This window comes from Malaya genurostris, chromosome 1, assembly GCF_030247185.1.
Source record: "Malaya genurostris strain Urasoe2022 chromosome 1, Malgen_1.1, whole genome shotgun sequence".
NCBI lineage: Eukaryota > Metazoa > Arthropoda > Insecta > Diptera > Culicidae > Malaya > Malaya genurostris.
The window spans coordinates 107,779,686-107,797,704 of record NC_080570.1 but is presented as its reverse complement, the minus strand read 5'-3'; the positions used below and the strand labels follow the sequence as shown (position 1 = coordinate 107,797,704).

Here is an 18,019-nt window from a genome sequence, read left to right as displayed (position 1 = left end):
GATTTAAGCAAATTTATTCTAACTCGGGAATGAAACAGTTTTGCATTCAATCTTGGGAAATTTCTCCAATCATCCAGCCTTTTTTATTGCTCCGGTAGTGTACTGGGAGATTCGAACGCTACAAATTTTTTTAAAGCACGTGATTTGGTACATTATTAACACTCCAAATACCAAGCCTAAAAAAAGTTGGAACGGTAACTTCAATCTGTCATAGCTCAGCTGTTTTTCAAAGAATCTTAATAAATTTTACACCCACGAATTTTGTGAAGTTCGTAAATTGATTCAAAAATTTTGTAGCAGACGATTGGTAAAAGAAAACCAATGAAAATAGGATTTTTCCCGTTCCAGGTTTTTTTTCAAGCGCCCAAAATGCCCTATCTGCTTAATTTCTACTGGATGCTCAGAATCTGAAATAACAGTTAGCTACAACGTATATATAAGAAAAAATTACATATTCACGTCTCTAACACAACCAAATGAAACGAAAAAAAGAATCTATGATCGTTCTCTCTGTTGCACTGTACTAAACTACTGTTCCCATTACCGAATACTTTTTGATAAATCAAGCAATGTTGAGGAAGATACACTGCTCTTAAATTCACACACAAGCTTTTATCAATCTTCTAACCAGTTTCTAAACCCTCGAAAAAACGATCTTAATAAATCAACAAAAAACAAGATTACAGGAATTTCCAACCCAGAATTGCACACCAACGTCACCAAGTGAGAAAAAATTTTACAACTGTTCACACTATTTAATCTGTTTTTACCTCCTCTACTTTCTTTCCGAAAACACCGCCAATCTATATCATCAGGTTTTAGAGATATAACATTATAAATTTTATGTGATCACAATAGCGCCATTCTGTGGGAAGGTTCTCAACTAACAGTTTTCATAATGTAAACTATAACATTCCTAACAACTTTCCAACAAACAACACCGCTCTATATATTTTAGTTCTTTTTATAAGAACGTAGTTCTGATAATCGATATTTGTATTCAAGCGCACTAGCTACATCTGATGGAGTAAGTCCGAGTTAATACTTTTGCTGTTTGCCGAACTCCCGAATTCCCGCATTCTTCCCGAGTTACAAATCGTTTTGTCTGTATTAAGCGAATGATTTATATCATGCATTTTTCGAAGCGCCCCTAGCGGAGCAGTTCTTAACTAATTGTATGTCAAACTACACTAAATTGTTGGTCTAAGTATCTACAACAAGTTTGCTGAAGTGGCTCTATCTGTTGACCGAAGCGAGATAACCGTTGACAGCCCCAATCAGTCGAAATCCCATATGCTCTGGGTCCCGTTTATCGCGGTTATCCGGCAATAACGAATCCGGCAAAAACGAATACCGGCAAAACCGAATCCACGTTGTACGAGACCCCACTGTACTTAGAAACAATTGTATGTAACAGAATAAAAAATCGTGTTTTCCGTTGCTCCCAAGCATTGCTTTGTCATACAGCGCTCAAAACTCCTACTGCTGGATAGGAGGAAAAGTTTACACAAAAATTTCGATATCTCCGTTAAAAATGGACGGATTTTAACAATCTATGGCTTGTTGAATAGGTATTTTCGTGCGGAATCTAAGTCTGAAAACATATTCTGTTTTCAAGGTTAATTGTGACAGATACTGTCAAAAAACTGAAAATTTTGACATAAAACTTCGAATAACTCAAAAAGTAAACATCCGATCTCAAAACCATTCAATAGCGTTTTGGGTGACGGGGAGACCTTTCATTTGCGACTAGTTTGATCAAAATCGGTCCAGCCATCTCTGAGATCTCGACCTCTTAGTTGACAACACACATACAGACACACACATACACACACACACACACACACACACACACACACACAGACATTTGCTCAGTTCGTCGAGTTGAATCGATTGGTATATGTCATTCGGCCCTCCGGGCCTCGGAAAAATTTTCGAAAGTTTGAGCGAATTCTATACCTATTTTTTATATATATAAAAAAAGGTAAAAACGTTAGTTGAAATAACTTCATTTTTTCAACTGAAATTCTATGCTCTACAATTATTAACTTTATCTAGAGTTCGTTCAAATACAACTATTTAAATTAAATTGAATTTACTGTGTAATTGTTTGTCAAGAAATTGATAGAAACGCACAAGTAAAATATTTGTTATTTTTCTCAAAGTATTGATTGAAATAAACTAATCCACTGAGAAAAATTTATTATGTTTTGTAGTTTCAAGCAGCAATATTTGCTACATCATACCTGATTTCCAGTTGTCATTATTTCAATAAAAATTCATTCGTTGTTGAAACCCAAATTTGATTATTTTTACATTTTTTTCTCTGCGTGAGATTCGATGTAGAAAAACGTAACCTGTTTTGTAAGTTAATGGTCAGCTGTTCGTTTGAACTGACAGCTTTGTTCCAAACGAGCAAAAGACCTATCAAATACAATGTAAAGCTAACGAAACTGTTTTGAATCATTTCCAACATTACGAATGAGATGTCGTCACTCTTTATTTCTTTTTGGAGTAGGGAGAAGCCCACTGGAGATAAGTTATTATCAATCTATCACTATGTTTCCAGTAAGCCAGTTTCCAGTAATGAAACCTTCTCATATTTTGTACCAACAGATTACAGAATATCCAAATGCATTTCATGTTATAAACTATTAACACATGGATCAATAAGTCCCGAGACTAAAGCAGAGATGGCGCTCGTAGTAAACCAGTAACCACGTCTTTCTAGAGTACTAACCTTTGCTTGAAACGGGTCAAAATTTTAAGTCGATCCGACCAGAAACAGCTGTGTAATCGAGGTTGGAGTAAAGTCGTTTTGTAGTTTGTTTAAAAAATGGAAAAAACCGAGTTTCGTGTTTCGATAAAACATTGTTTTTTAATGGGTAAAAACACCGTGCAAGCGAAACAATGGATTGAAAAAAGTTATCCGGACTCTTGTCCATCAAAAGCAACGATTTGTCGGTGGTTCGCCAAGTTTAAACGTGGTCGTACCGACACAAATGATGCGGAACGCTCGGGTAGACCTGTGGAAGCCGTTACACCGGAAAATGTGAGTGAAGTGACAAAAATTATAATGAAAGATCGTAAAGTGAAGCTCCGTGAGATTGCTGAGATGACACCGATATCATATGGAAGTGTATTTACTATCCTTCATGAAAAATTGAGCATGAAAAAGGTTTTTTCCAAGTGGGTGCCGCGATTGCTTTCGATGGAACAAAAACAGCAACGAGTCGATGATTCAGAAAGCAGTTCATCGTAAAAAAAAACGTTGGAACCATTGTATCACCCTAAAAGGTGATTATGTTGATGAATAAAAAAAAATTTTGCAAAAAAAATGTTATCTAAATTTTTAAAACTAAAGATAAATTTTTAAAGAGAATGCGTTTGAGAAAACAATTTGAACAGCGATTAAACAGTCTGCACATACTGACAAATGACTCATAGCGGGGGGATAGCATAAGAAAGGATAAGCTCGAATATCGACGACGACGAATATCAAAATCTATCAAACATAACAGCTCCGAGCAATCAATTCGTGATTGGAGAAGATCAGCAATGAAAACTACCTTGAATACATTTCTGCGAACGGACAGTAGATCGAGATATATGAGCTTGCAACGATCTCGGTAACTCGAAAGATTTAGGGGGACTCTCCATGGTAGTTGGCGAAGCGCAAAACGAATAAATTTATGTTGAATAGCTTCTATGCGTTGAATGTCGTTTTGATAGTAAGATGACCAAACAACAGCTGCATATTGTAGTGTAGAACAGGCCAGAGCACAATATAATACTTTTAGGCAATATATGTGTTTGAAAACTTTCATCACACGAAAGACGAACCCTAACAGCTTCGAGGCTTTATTGATAATAAATTCAATGCGCTGTTAGTAATTCATTTTCGAATCCAAGACTCCCAAGTCTTTAATATACGATTCTCGTCTAAGAACGGTGTGTAAGATCGCGTAGTCGAATTTTGAAGAATGTTAAAATGTCCAGAAGAATGTTAAAATAATCAGTTGCTACTGCAAAAATCTGGTGTCTTCGAAGGTGTTGATAAGATGAAAGAGTTTAAAATCATCAGCATACGATAACTTCATGCATTTTAGCAAAATGTTTAATTCGTTTAGGTAAAGTAGAAATATAAATGGTCCAAGATGACTACCTTGAGGAACTCCGGAGCTGACAGTAAATGGAGACGTAATGCTATCTTCTATTTTCACTAACATGTCGCGATCGGTTAGATATGAGTACAGCCAATTAAGAAAGAGCGCATTGAATCCAAATGTACTCAATTTGGAAATTGTGATTCGATGATTGATCTTGTCAAAAGCAGCAGAAAAATCAGTCTATATAGAACTACTTGATCGGATTTAATGATAAAATTGGAACCGATTTTCACTAACTACGGCTTCCGATTCCGGAATTACAGGTCAATGAGTTTTATTAAATTTCAAACCTTCACAGAACCAATAACGCAAAATGGTACATAATTTTCAAAACAGGTACAATACAGTTTGGGGAACAATACAGTGTAGTAAACAATGTGATGATCTTCACATAATCTACCGGACAGTGTGCGACTAAAGGCAATTGTTATTCCTCCCGATTCTGAATTTCGTTCGAATAGGATTATTCCGATCGAATGCAAAATTTTGCATTCTGTGTCTCGATCGAGTTCTAGTTTTCCATACAAAAGCATCACACGATCGAATTACAGAATGCAAATTTTCACATTCGATCGAAGTAATCCGATTCGATCGAAATACAGAATAGGGGTGATTGACTTAAGAAAAAAGCAGCATCACATCGTCCGATAAACATTAGTGTACCTTATGTTATAAAATTGAAATAATCAATAGGATTATCTTTGCTGATAATTTGAGTTTCTTTGCATATTCAAACAAATCTGAACAATCAAGGTTGTATTCATTTTTTTTTTCAAATAATGTATATACTTCAATTTATGAAGCCTTTCGAAAATTCCTCTTCTGATTCGGTCTATTTTATTCATGTGAAATAAAATTTGTGATATATCGGACAAAACAGTCGAAGCTCGAATGGTGCCAGACAAAATCAATCAAAAACACAATAAATTTTGAATTAAATAGGATAACGGTTCCCCCAATCATCTTAGCACCAGTAGTCATCTCATATACGACAACCGTTCGTTAGAGTAAGATCTGCTGTCTTTGTTCAATAGATTAATTTTAAGGGTAAGATGATAATATATGCAATCGCTTCGAGATCTCGCATCTATTTTTTCCAAGGCATTTCTTCTTAGACCAAAGATATTGCATCCTATTTCATCACTGTTAGTTGATCAAATATCGAGTAATCGGCAATATAACTTGGCGACTCTTCTAATGAGATGACTATTGATACACTAGCCTTATGTATAAAATACAACATGAAGTATGAATTCGCGAAAACAAACTTCTATTGACAGAAGTATTGTTACAGTGTATTCCGATTTAAGTTTCAACTCAATTCAACATTCGACATGTTTTCATTTAACTCTTCAATTTACAGCAACAGCATTCTCATTACGTCGAACGGCTGAGTAATGTTATTTCAGTTAAACCCAAATTGCACTGACCCAGTTCAACTCTTGGTTCGACTTATTATATGTGAGTTAATTAGTATTGAGTAAATTGGTATCAGGTACCGTTCAATCCAACCACAATTTATTTGCTACTGCTTCGATCTATCTCACAGATCTTGTTTCATTCGGTGATTCTCAGAAACAAATCAAGACACATACACGACTAGTTCAGTTTAAATCCAAATGCAGTTAGTTTCACTTATAAAAATGAAATTATTGAAACCATAACTGTAAGAAATGTTCTACTATTTAATTGCTTGAAAATAAGCACTCGAGGTAATTGTTGTAATAGTATTTGAACTAGAGTTATTGAATAATGGAGAAGAATGTAACTGCATTGACGTCATGTTCCAAAAACTACTGTCTCAACATTACGTTTTGCGGCATAAGCATTGAAGGGTTTCGTCAAAAAATTATGATTTGATTTTGTAAAAAAATATAAGGTATAAAAAGCAAACACACGGCATAACGAGCTGGTGAGCTGTAATATCTAGAGCATTTTACAATATTAACATAGATGCATTTTTTGCAGCAGCTGTTAATGAGTAAAGTTTCAGCTTCGTTGATTATCAGCTGTGCAACGAAAGTGATGCGAGCCATTTTGACTTTATCTATACAAGCTGTTCTGTTTCGAAGTAACAGATTGCGTAACGCATCACGATATTACTAGCCAGTGCAAGCTGGGCAATGCAGTGACTATCTTACGCGAATACTATGCGAGTAATTATCATTTCTGGTTGAGATGCCCAAATGAAATTGTGAATATGTGTATTGCTCAAGATTTATTTGATAATATTGAAACAGATTCATATTTTTATATTTTTCTCAATTTTAGGTTCGTTTGGAAAACAATTACGTTATCTTGGATCACTGCATGTTTGATCAAAGTAACATAAATTGTTCGAACAGGTCGATTCACAATTTAATGTTAAACAATTTTGATTATGTAAATTTAGAACTGAACATTTGAGTATTTTAAAGCTATTGATCCTTTGCACACAGATAAAAATATGTTGTGAATTTACAACTACTACTGCTCTTATTACTGGTATCACTACACGGTGAAAACCAAGTGAAGGGATTGTGACCCTTATTATCGGTATCACTTCACGGTGAAAATCGAGTAAAGTGAATGTAGGTCCTTATTACGTAAGTCGCTTCCGAGATAAAAGTAATTACTTGGATGAGCTTGATGTCATTATGAACATCACACCACCAACATTTTGTTGAAAAAATGAGTTTTTTCCACTACAGTGATCACTTCACTATGCATGATACTGGTAATATGTAAAATCAAGTAAAGTGATATGTGAGTAAAGTAAAAGTGGATGTGGACGTGAGAACGATTACGGTTTTCAATCGGACTCTCGATTCAACTGATGTATACTCTATATTACTATTTAATTACATGTCGTGTAAATCTCATTATTTCGTTCTATGAATAACAAAATCGATTTTTTGTAACAACTCTAGAGGAAAAAGCATTAGACTTATTTGATTCTATCTTATTAGTTACATTAGTTACAGTTGAAAATTAATGTAATTCTCAAGACTTATTAAAAAGTGATTGATTAGCTAATGTAAATGGTCGTGGATTGTTGTATTCCAATTCCGTTTAATATGAACCATTTAATCTAAATAAGTGAAAACTATATGTTCAACTGGTTCATTAGAAGAAAGCGCACAATTGTGACTTATGGGCCTTTCAGGCTGTTATCAATAATGCTTAATAGCGGGGAAATATTTTTAATCGGATCTTTTCTTTTCTGATGATAATTTGGTCCTAAACGTCTGTTCTAGATGAATCAGGAAACATTTAGTATTCGTCCATTGTAATGCGAATTTTGAATTGAACACTTTTGTTATTCTGAAGCATAATAGAAGTAATTCGCACTACGAGCGGTTCTTTGGAAAGGCATTTAGAATATCATGTTTGGTATTGAGTTGTTACCCTGCGTTTACAAAGGAAGCGTATTTGTTTTAGTTGTATTTCGGTTAGGTCTCTGACATTAACCACCCGCTTTTTCTTCTAATTTTCATATAATTCTGTTAGGCCCTGCTGTTCGGGGTTATAAGCACTTCACAATAGATCCCTTATTTTAAGATGTTATCTTGAAACTCAAACAATGATTCACATGAAATCAATGGAAGCCAATAAAGATCATTTCTTTTAATTGAAATCTATTTTGTGAATCAGTATAGACAAAACAAAGAATAGTTCGCTTTTACATCTCATCCCAGTCAGTCGATAAAACAAAACCGCTTACGTTCGGGACGGAAGAAACCAAGTACAGTATTGTGTAGTGAACAATAGAACGACCTCGAAATGAGGGAACCAAACGAACAAAAGCTACCGCCGATACGGAAGAATACAATTATTGTTGACTTCAGGCAGTGCAAAATTCGACCTTCGATACGAGAACTTGACGGTTTGCTTAAGGAGCAAATGCATCTTGACATTAAACGTGTGCATTTACTTCAATGCAATAACACCAATAATGTTGTTTATATCCAGTTCTATAAAGAGATGGATGCAATTCAATTCACTAAAGACAATAATAATGTGCACTAAGTGGAGCACGAGAATATTAAGTACAACATTCCAGTATATATGGAAGATAGTGCTTTAGAAGTGCGTGTGCATGATCTTCCCTCAAGCGTTATCGACCCTTATATTCGCAAGACTATGTCCAGATACAGAGAGATTCTCTCTATCGAAAAAGGAAAGTGGAAGATCTTTTTCCCCGGTATTCTAAATGGCGTACGTTTGTTACGTATGCGCTTGAAAAGGCCTATACCTTCTTATGTGACTTTCGGTCAGGATACAAGAATCCCGTGCAAATCACTTGTTACCTATGACGATCAGATGACCACATGTCAATATTGCCAAAAAGCTGTTCACTACGGTAAGCTATGTGATAAACTGGACAAGGAGATAACTACACCAAAGGACAACGGTGCTCCCTTCACACCAACCCTAAGCAACCCCAGTACACCTATGACAGTCACCAACAACAGTGAAGCATCCCCTTCAACGAATCCATCAGTATCCCTATAGAACAAAGTACACCATCTGCAGTTAACAACGAAAAGAAGACGGAAATCAACAACAATACCACCGACGCGGCAATGGATGACGAGACGAGCCACGAACAAAGTTCCCCTCAATCCTCGCAGGAGGGAAATCGAAGCTTTTCTCCCCCTAGAAAAGGGTAACAACGAGATCCAATACAAAAAAAATTTTATTCAAAAAATCGGCTTAATCGGCCACGTAAAGCTTGTACGCAAATAGGCATGAATTAAAAATAAAACAAAGAATAATAATATTTTAAATAAAGTGTCCACTGAACGCAAGGAAATAACATTAATCGGCTGCAAAACTGAACATGGTGCTAGCTGCTAGAAAGGGCTCTCTTGAAATATTCGCGTCATGTTGCATTATTTAGTTCGAATAGTTCTTCGGGATCGATTTATTGGTTCTTAAAAGAATCGAACTACTGAGTTTCGTCAATGTTAACAAAGCTGAATGCTTTTTCTCTCAATGCACAGTTTCTACTGCTGAATATCGATGAAAATAATCTCCATCCATTAGCTCCAAGTATTGCCGGATCATTAGCCTAGAATGAATAAGTTCAAGTCCGATTTTTCTTTCTCATATAGAAAGGCTACACAATCACTGTTTGTATCGACTTTTGAACCGAGGCCCGGTAGGCCGAATGTCATATACCATTCGACTCAGCTCGATGAACTGAGCAAATGTCTGTGTGTGTAAGTGTGTGTGATAAATATTGTCACTCACTTTTCTCGGAGATGGCAAAACCGACATTCACAAACTCAGATTCAAATGAGAGGTCTTATGATTCCATACAAATTTTCTGAATTTCCTTTGGTTTCGGAATTATAGGGTGATATGCACCAAAAATGTGAAAATAATATCACTGTTTTCGAAGAAGGTTGATCCAATTTCTACAAAATTAGATTCAAATTAAAAATCTTATGGTCTCATACAAAGTTTTTGAATATCATTTGAGTCCGACTTCCGGTTCCGGAATTGTACCAAAATTGTGAAAATAATGTCACTTTTCTCGGAGATGGCTGAACCAATTTTCACAAACATTTATTCATCTGGAAGGTCTTAATGTCATAATATTATCCCAATTTTTTTATCAGTTCAAACCTCTGGCTCCGAAGGTAGAGTGCTTAGTTTGAAAATGTCAATTTCATCATAAGCTACCTCTTTATATTGGCTAATAATTTTTTCTAGTTTGCAGACCATGAGAGTCTGCAACCAAATAGTCCCATAAATGATTTGCTGAATTTCGTCATACAAAATTTTTAGGTCATATCAGTTTATGGTTGAAAGAACCGAATGCCACTATGCCGATATCCAGCTTTCGATTCCAGAAGTACCGAAAATAGTAATTAAATGTAATAAAATGAAGCTCACTTCACTTTCTCACATATGATTGAATAGATTTTCACTAACTTAAATTCAATTGTAGTAGTATTATGCAACGGAAATCTTAAATACTCTTTCTTAAACTTTTTTAAACTGTAATATTTCGATTATTTTGTGCTGTAATATATAGGATAAAATGAATAATATGAGAAAGGCCACCACTAGGTGGAATGAAACAGGTTTTTTTTACATGAGTGGACCAGTTGACAAAATACTGAATGTAATTTCCACTCACTTGGTAAGAATGGTATTTTCGGGCTATCTCATCCTACAATATGAACGAACATAAATTTGGATAATGAAAAAAAAAGTTTTTCTAAATTACAAAGTTTTTTTTCCTTCATTTTACCTCCAACTCTTCATCTCAAAGCAATTCAAATTGCACTGTAACAGTTCCTGTTGATCCGCTACGTAGGCATAAAGTTCGGCTCTAAGTTGAGCAACAAACCTCGTACGAAAGCTTCATGCATGAGAAAATCAGATGCTACACATTTCAGGAATCTTTCAAAAGTAAGAGCATTAAATATTATATTTATAAACACATTATTCGATAAGAAACACTAAGTAATGGGACAGTGCGGCTTAAATTAGTGTCATCCAAGAGTGAATTCCAACGCTAAGTAGCTGTTTTCTTTAAAATTTAAGAGCAACAATAACCCCAGGGAATTACAAAAGCCAAGCACTATCTGATTGTCAACCGGCTTGACCGGAGAATAGCAGCATCGAAGAATGCAGATTGTGATCAGGAATGAACACGGAAACAGCTGCTAACCTCCATGGAGCTATGCTCTGTCTGTGTTTTTTTTGCCGTAAAAATGCTAATTATGTCAGTAGGAAAGCAGAAAACGGTGTTATGCAACAACCACTTAGCACATCCACGATTCTTCAGTCATGTCGCTGCAGACCGGAGAAGCAGTATTCCCGTTCCCTGGGAGAGTTTGCGGTCTAATTTTATCCGAAAGCGGTGGCAGCGATGAATATAAAGCTCGCTTGCATCGTCGTATGGCTGCTGAAGGAAAACGCATTCATGCGGGATCAGCAGCAGACTCGGATTTCGTCTTGTGGCTGAGCGTGTCGATCACGTAAACGCAACGGAAAGTGGTTTGAAGCTGAACAAACATTTATATTAGCCGGGTGTCCCAATCTTCCGCACAACCCGCACCAGACAACGTTGTCACCAAAACAATCGGATGACCTTTGTGAATATGGCGAACGCGTGTTTTATCTGTCTTTCTAGACATCATTCCAACAGATACAGTGTTGGCTATAAAGGCGGCAACCACTAACCATATTTATCGTTGGGGAGGCAATAAAAATTGTCAGAGAGCAAGCGTTGCTATTGCTAAAGCATCCGCTGGACGAGTTTGAGCGGGGCACAAAAACAGTCCTGCTTGACATGTTCAGCGCTGACTGCGCACTGTTTTGCGGCTTCTTGGAGGTCAATGGTCGATCAGCTGACGGCAATTGGAATAGTTTTAGGTGACAATTTATTAATAAAATCGGCTGCATTATAAGTAACCGGAGCGTAATTCAGTCAAGCATTTGTATACATCAGTCGGATAGTTAGGAAATCTTTGACAACGATTCCACATATAATAGTTCGGAGAGAACGCAAATTGCTTGTGTGTAAAAAATAAATAATTTGATTTGATTTACTCGGATATGGCTAAATCAATTTTCACAAACTTAGAATCAAAAGAAAGGTCTTGAGTTTTATAGAAAAATGTTAATTTCTTCCGGATTCAACTTACAGTTCCGTATGTATAGGTTGATTCGTATTGAAAAAAAAAATGAAGTAATGTCACTTAAGTTTCTCAAAGAAAGAAACCTTAGGTTCAAATGATAACTTCTACGACCACATATTTTTTCAAATTTCTTATGGATCCGTCTTCCAGCTGTGGAATTACTTAGTGATATCTAGTGATATAAATAAGAGCGAAGATCTTAGATTAATCATACTTGGAATATTCATAAAATTAATAATTAATAAATTAATAATTTTCCGAGTTCGTTTGTTTAATGGCCAAATAATTCACTTCGGCTTCCCCAGTGAACAACCAAAAGCCGGGGTAAAATATATGGTAATAATTAATTTATTAATCACTTTGGCTGTACCGGTATTCGATTATCAGATGGTGAAGTTGCGGATTAAAATAATTCGAAATGGAACATATGTCGATTTCTCAGCGATGTTTGAGCCAATTTTCACTTAGTTTCGTTTTCTGTCGGCACGTTAGCAAAGACATGTCACTTCGGTGTCATAAGTGTTAATGCTATTTGCCATTAACTTTTATGTCAGCGGTTTATGGAGAACCATTAGGTAGCGTTAGTAGTTCAACATAAGCTGCTCACGCACTGATGAACCGAAGGCGAAACGAAAAAAGTGATTCGAATATTATTAGATGAAAAAGAAATTAATTGTTAATTGACTGTCTGCACATCTTTTCTCATTCATTTGACTATTGTTTCCATACTCAAATGAAGCTCCCAGAATTCATCGTCCATTGAATGATCGTACCTAGTCATTTGAAGTTTTGCTTGCTCAGTTTCGACTGCCAAGTATTCTACCTGTTTCATTGTCTTCGCTGTTGGTAGTGAGCAAGTTCGAATAAATAGGCATGATCTCATCAACTCGATAACCAAAATTCTCTCCAGTCAGAATTATAAATATAGAGTGGCGGTTCTCATTTGAGTTTTCGATTATCACCAGCAAGTTTAAATCGATAATTTTCGTATGTTTGAAATGTAATGAGACGTGTTCTAAAGAATTAACAATGAAAACTCAAAGAGGAAACAATTAATTTATGTTTATTCCGTAATTGATATTGCAGCTATCATAAGTGGTTTAGCTTTCATCCGTTATCTTGAACCAATTCGAATGTTTACATGAACCTCGTTTGAAGGCCGCTGTCTCACAAAATTGAAAGAGATATTTTGCTATTTCAAGAAATCAACTAACACACAACCTTCGCTGACGTACCGAATGAGCAGCATTCAGTTCAGTTTATCGCAGAGTGAATTGAATGAAGTTTACTGCACTGATCTGCTAACATTTTGTTCCAAGTACATATATTGCCACCATGAAAACCAAAACATAGATAGATATCACTTACACGGATCTTTTAACAAAATTGACCACATAATAATGCCAATTGTGCCAACTGATATAACATCTGCTACAATTGTTTTCGAATCCTATATGAACTGAGTGAGTTTCCAAGACAAGAACTCAAAGTAAGTACTGTAAATTTTAATCAGTAGACTTATTTTCATTCAATATACAATTTAAGCGATGTAACATTTGTCACAATCCGTCCTTCCCGGCTCACAACATTCAAATATCCGTCACATTCAAATATCCGTCACTCTCCCTAATGTTATATAATTTGTGTATAACGACTAGCGTAGATATTCCAAATAAAAGAAACAAGGCTCAACAAGGTTCTCAACAGTCAGACTATGGATTATATTGAAAACTTAATGAATAAAGCATTTTCCGATAGGAGCAGTATTAGATTACTGTGCGATTATAACGAGAATTGCGGTTCGAATACTACAGTCATCTTCGGATAACAGTATGAGCAAGTTGGAGCTCATATTACCTAGTATGCAAGCTAGTTGTAGCCAGAAACTAACAGGGGAGCAGCTTAATTTTATTTTTATTTGAGTTAAAATCAAGTCAGTTACTCACCCTGGGTATTGAAAGCAAACCTGCTGACAATACTCCATAAGTAACTAAGAAAAGAGAAAACAGCGGACGTTTGCAAACACCTGTCCTTTAATCAGACTCATCCTGACTCAGTCACAAACTACATCATTACAGTAATAAAACAATTAAGTATAGATTAACAATTACTACCAGATTTTCCTAACCGTTCAAACCCGCTCCCGATCTGTCAATAGATGTGTCCAAATAATCTGACTTGAAAGATGGTGATGGCTATAAGATAATCTGCCATCAATGGAAAAGAAAATAATACATGAAAACGAAGGCAAACACGCGGTCGCAATATCCTGTCGGACTAAACATCATACCATAAATTAGAAATTTTTTTAATGAATTCCAATGAAACTGAAGGTCTTTCATAGCAAAACATACCAATCTATGCGTTTGTGATACACGTGTGACAAAAATGTGCACTATATTTTCTAATGTCGTTTTCGCTTGATAAACCTTAAACTGACTGCTAGTAGTTTCATCAAACGAACAATTTTCACAAAACTGAGTTGGGTTTGCCCTTAGCAACGAAGGTTTTAGCAAATTCGATAATAAGTATAAGGTTCGTAACTTATACAAACTTTAGTTCAACGGCGTTGAAACGGATTGATAACAGTTAGGGTGGAAACTGCGTGAGGTTTGGCATTAAGGGGCGGGTAGGGTCTAACACTTTTGAAAAATCATTTATTATTTTCTTTATATTTTCTTATAGTAAAACATTTCAAGAATATTCTGTGAAATTTTCAAGTCTATTGCAACGAAACTCTGGAAGTTATGGACCTTTATCTATGGCTATGTCATTCTGCGAAGAAGCAAGAGCTCGTCGCATAGGCCCAAGATTTCTACTTCGATTGACTTCAAAACTTGACAAAACATTCTTGAAATGTTTCATTATAATAAATTATAAAAGAAAAAATATGATTTTTGAAAATTTCAGACCCTATGGGCTCACTGGAGTAATTAATTGTTGCCATTAATTTTATAGACAAAAAACTATAAACGCATTTTTCTCGAAAGCAGGTTTTGAAAGTCCGTGTCTTTCGTCATTCAAACAAATTTTTTCTGCACATTTTCTACATATAAAAATCCAGACCCCAACCTTTTCCTTTTCGTTGTTTGTTACTTTGGGGAGGTTTTACAGCTACAAAATGGCGAATTTTTTCGTGAAAAATCGTAGTTTTCACTTTAAACAACCATCAAAAATTGAAAAAAAAAATTAAAAAATCAAACAGAAACGTTGGGTTGGGAAAAACTTTTTCTATAACTATGCTGAATTCCTTTGTTCACTTCTGAGTAGTCTGCGCTGAGATACAGCGGACACCGCAAATCATGATTTTCAAGAAGCGTCCTCAAAAATATCTCTTCACCGACTTATTTCTCAATATTTTTCCATGAAAAAATTACAAAATGTCGTTCGAATGATGCTTTTTATCATGCAAAACAGTTGAATTTATTTTGTTGAACGATAGTTCTGGAAAAAATTCGCAAAAATGATGATTTATTTCATCGTTTAGACCCTACCCTCCCTAAGCCTATTATTCATGATTTCATGAACGAAATGCTTCATGTCATAAACAATAATCCATCTCCTATGAAAATTTTCATGATATTAAAAATTTTGCTCATGAAATCTTGAGCAATAGTCATGATGCACCGGCAATATATTTGTAGCCTACTGTAGTATTTATTCGGATTCAAATCTAGTTTTCAGAATAATGTTGAGCTTTCAAAAGTGTCTTTTCACATGTGAAGATGGAAAAGGAGCAAATTCCTTAAATTTAGTCAGTTCATTCCTGTGACATGAATATGAACATGGAACATGAATCGATTACACCGATATGTCGATTAAAACTGTGTTTCGAGAAGGAAATACATTGCAGAGTCATAAATATTATAATTGAGGTATATTTTTCATATTAATCTTTGAAAATGGTGATTTTAGTGATTTTTGATGCAACGTAAAATTTGCCTTATGATTTTCACCACTCATTTTGCCTGAGTGTACACAATGGCATGAATAAACGAACGAAAATTACGAAAACATAACCAGTAACCCTTGACCACAATATACGATTCCATTGCACAGAGCTACAACGAATTTTTGATGAGTGCGGTGGCATCGGTGCAAAATAGGTGTAAAGCAAATGGCAAAAACGAACGGTTCCAGTGCAACTTCAGCTACACCGGAGTAGTGGAAACGAAAACGCCATTACTTACTTACTTTACAACAAAGATGTCATATTACCAAGGTACTCAGTTCGTACAAATTATGAACAAATCATAGGGGACATATTTTTCTGGGAGCATGACTGTTGCTCCGGAAACGGAAGTGCGATCCTAACATAGGTCGAAAGCAGTCTATATTTAAAGACGTTGTTTCTGAGTTTTCGACTACTATTTCCGGTACATCCGGAACCGTTATAGTTGAAATCGGTTCTTTTGACCAGCAACTAGCAGAACCTATAAATTGAAATAGATTTCAATTTAGTTAGTTATCTATATGACAGTCAGATCTGTATAGAATTCTGCATAAACTTATGGAAATATAATACTTTTCATTTAAATCTGTGTTTGGGAAGATCGGTCTGGCCGTTTCTGAGAAATTGAAGTGATTTCCGGTTTTGAGGACACGATCACTTTTCTGGTTCTTCCAGAACCAGGAACGATTATTCGCTATACCAAAAATCAACGTATTTGGTCATCAACTAACCATACTTGCCTAATTTCAGGAAGGCTATTTGAATGTATTGAGCTGAATTTTTCTGTTTCGTATATAAAATCCTATACTGAAAATGATATTTTTATACTCATATACTAGTAATTCCGGAACCGGAAGTCGTTTCTGGATAAAATTTGGTAGAGTTATATGAAGTTGTAAGACCTTTCATTTGAACCTAAGGTTATGAAAATAGGACGAAGTCAGTTTTCACAGTGATTGTATAGCCTTTCAACATGAAAAAAGTAAAATCACGAAGAACGGAAGCATTCTGATGCTAAATTATGCTCTAGGAAGCTCTACAAGGGGATAAGTTACAGTTGCTGTGTGATGAATGATGAAATCTTACGCCAAGGCTGACATCCAACCGAAGCCAGGAACGAAGCTTTACATCGAAATAGATAAATTCAATCCGGTGAATGGTAATGGTGAAAATTTCAAGAATAAATGCCTCCGAGCATGTTTAGTACAAAGAAAAACCACTATTTTGGCAGAATTTATCTTCATGCCACTATTATAAAAGCGTACACGCAGTACAGTCTGAGTATTATATTCCTTTATTGGAATTTGACCATTACATTTTAACAGATTTCGCTTCCGATGCATAGCTAGTACATTGAAAATGTCAACAAAAATTTCATTTCTAACCCAAATACTTTGTTCCAATTATGGAAGAACCGTCAACAGTGTCAAAATACTAGGCTTGTCCTACATGAAATATTGTCAAGACTTTCACGCACGAACCAAAACTACTACAGCAAATTGATCATTATGAACGTGTCTATATCTTTCGCTCTATTGCAACGCCCCAGCCCAATCCGTTCAGGAAATTGATGGTAATTTATTCCATGCGACACTCTCACGACACGACTATATTCACTGGTTTCATTATTGTTCAGTATATATTGTACGCTGTGTACAAAACGCTGAAAGATGTAATCAGACAACAATTTCTATGCCACTGTCAGATTGCCGAATTAACTTCTATTCATCGAAATGTAGTTTCCGTTTTTCTATTCATCAGAGATTAGTTTTCAAAAACATCACTAATTACCGCGAGTAACGGTCGATTATGGCGATATAACAACCTGTTGAACCGTTTCGCTGCACTCGAGCAATAATGTGATGACGGGTTGACGACAAAAAAAAAATGAATGCGCGTGCTTTTGACGAACAACAATACACAAAACTACGTACGGGAGCACGCGGTAGAGTGCGCTCATTCGGCGAGGCGTGCGCGCGCGTCAGTGAGAGAAATACGACTAATCCTACACTCGACCGGCTTTAACCGTCGCACCATCATCATCGGAGCGGGGGCCGGTTTGCATGTAATTTGATTCCGATAAGATGTGCGGTTTTCGTAGCGGTGACTGGGAGAGTTCATGTCAGAGTGAATGGAATGAACGCTCAAAACAGTAAACAGTGAGAGTATACGTACCGGAGGAAGAGAACCTTCGCTGCATTCAATGGGGCTTCGGTGGAAGTATTGACAGCTTCAGGTTTCGATTTGCGTAGGCATGC

At 35.8% G+C, this 18,019-nt stretch overlaps 1 protein-coding gene across 2 annotated transcripts in view; it reads right to left on the bottom strand.

Annotated features, from left to right (window-relative positions):
- The window catches only part of LOC131425340 (septin-4), a 41,803-nt gene extending 24,077 nt beyond the window's left edge, over window positions 1-17,726 (bottom strand). The window contains exon 1 of one of the 2 annotated variants that reach the window (XM_058587159.1): window positions 17,587-17,726. The gene's annotated coding sequence lies outside the window, so the exon portion shown is untranslated. Of the gene's footprint in view, window positions 1-17,552 lie in introns of both variants that reach the window. The other variant, XM_058587158.1, reaches the window with a different exon arrangement.
- Window positions 17,727-18,019: the final 293 nt, after the last annotated feature.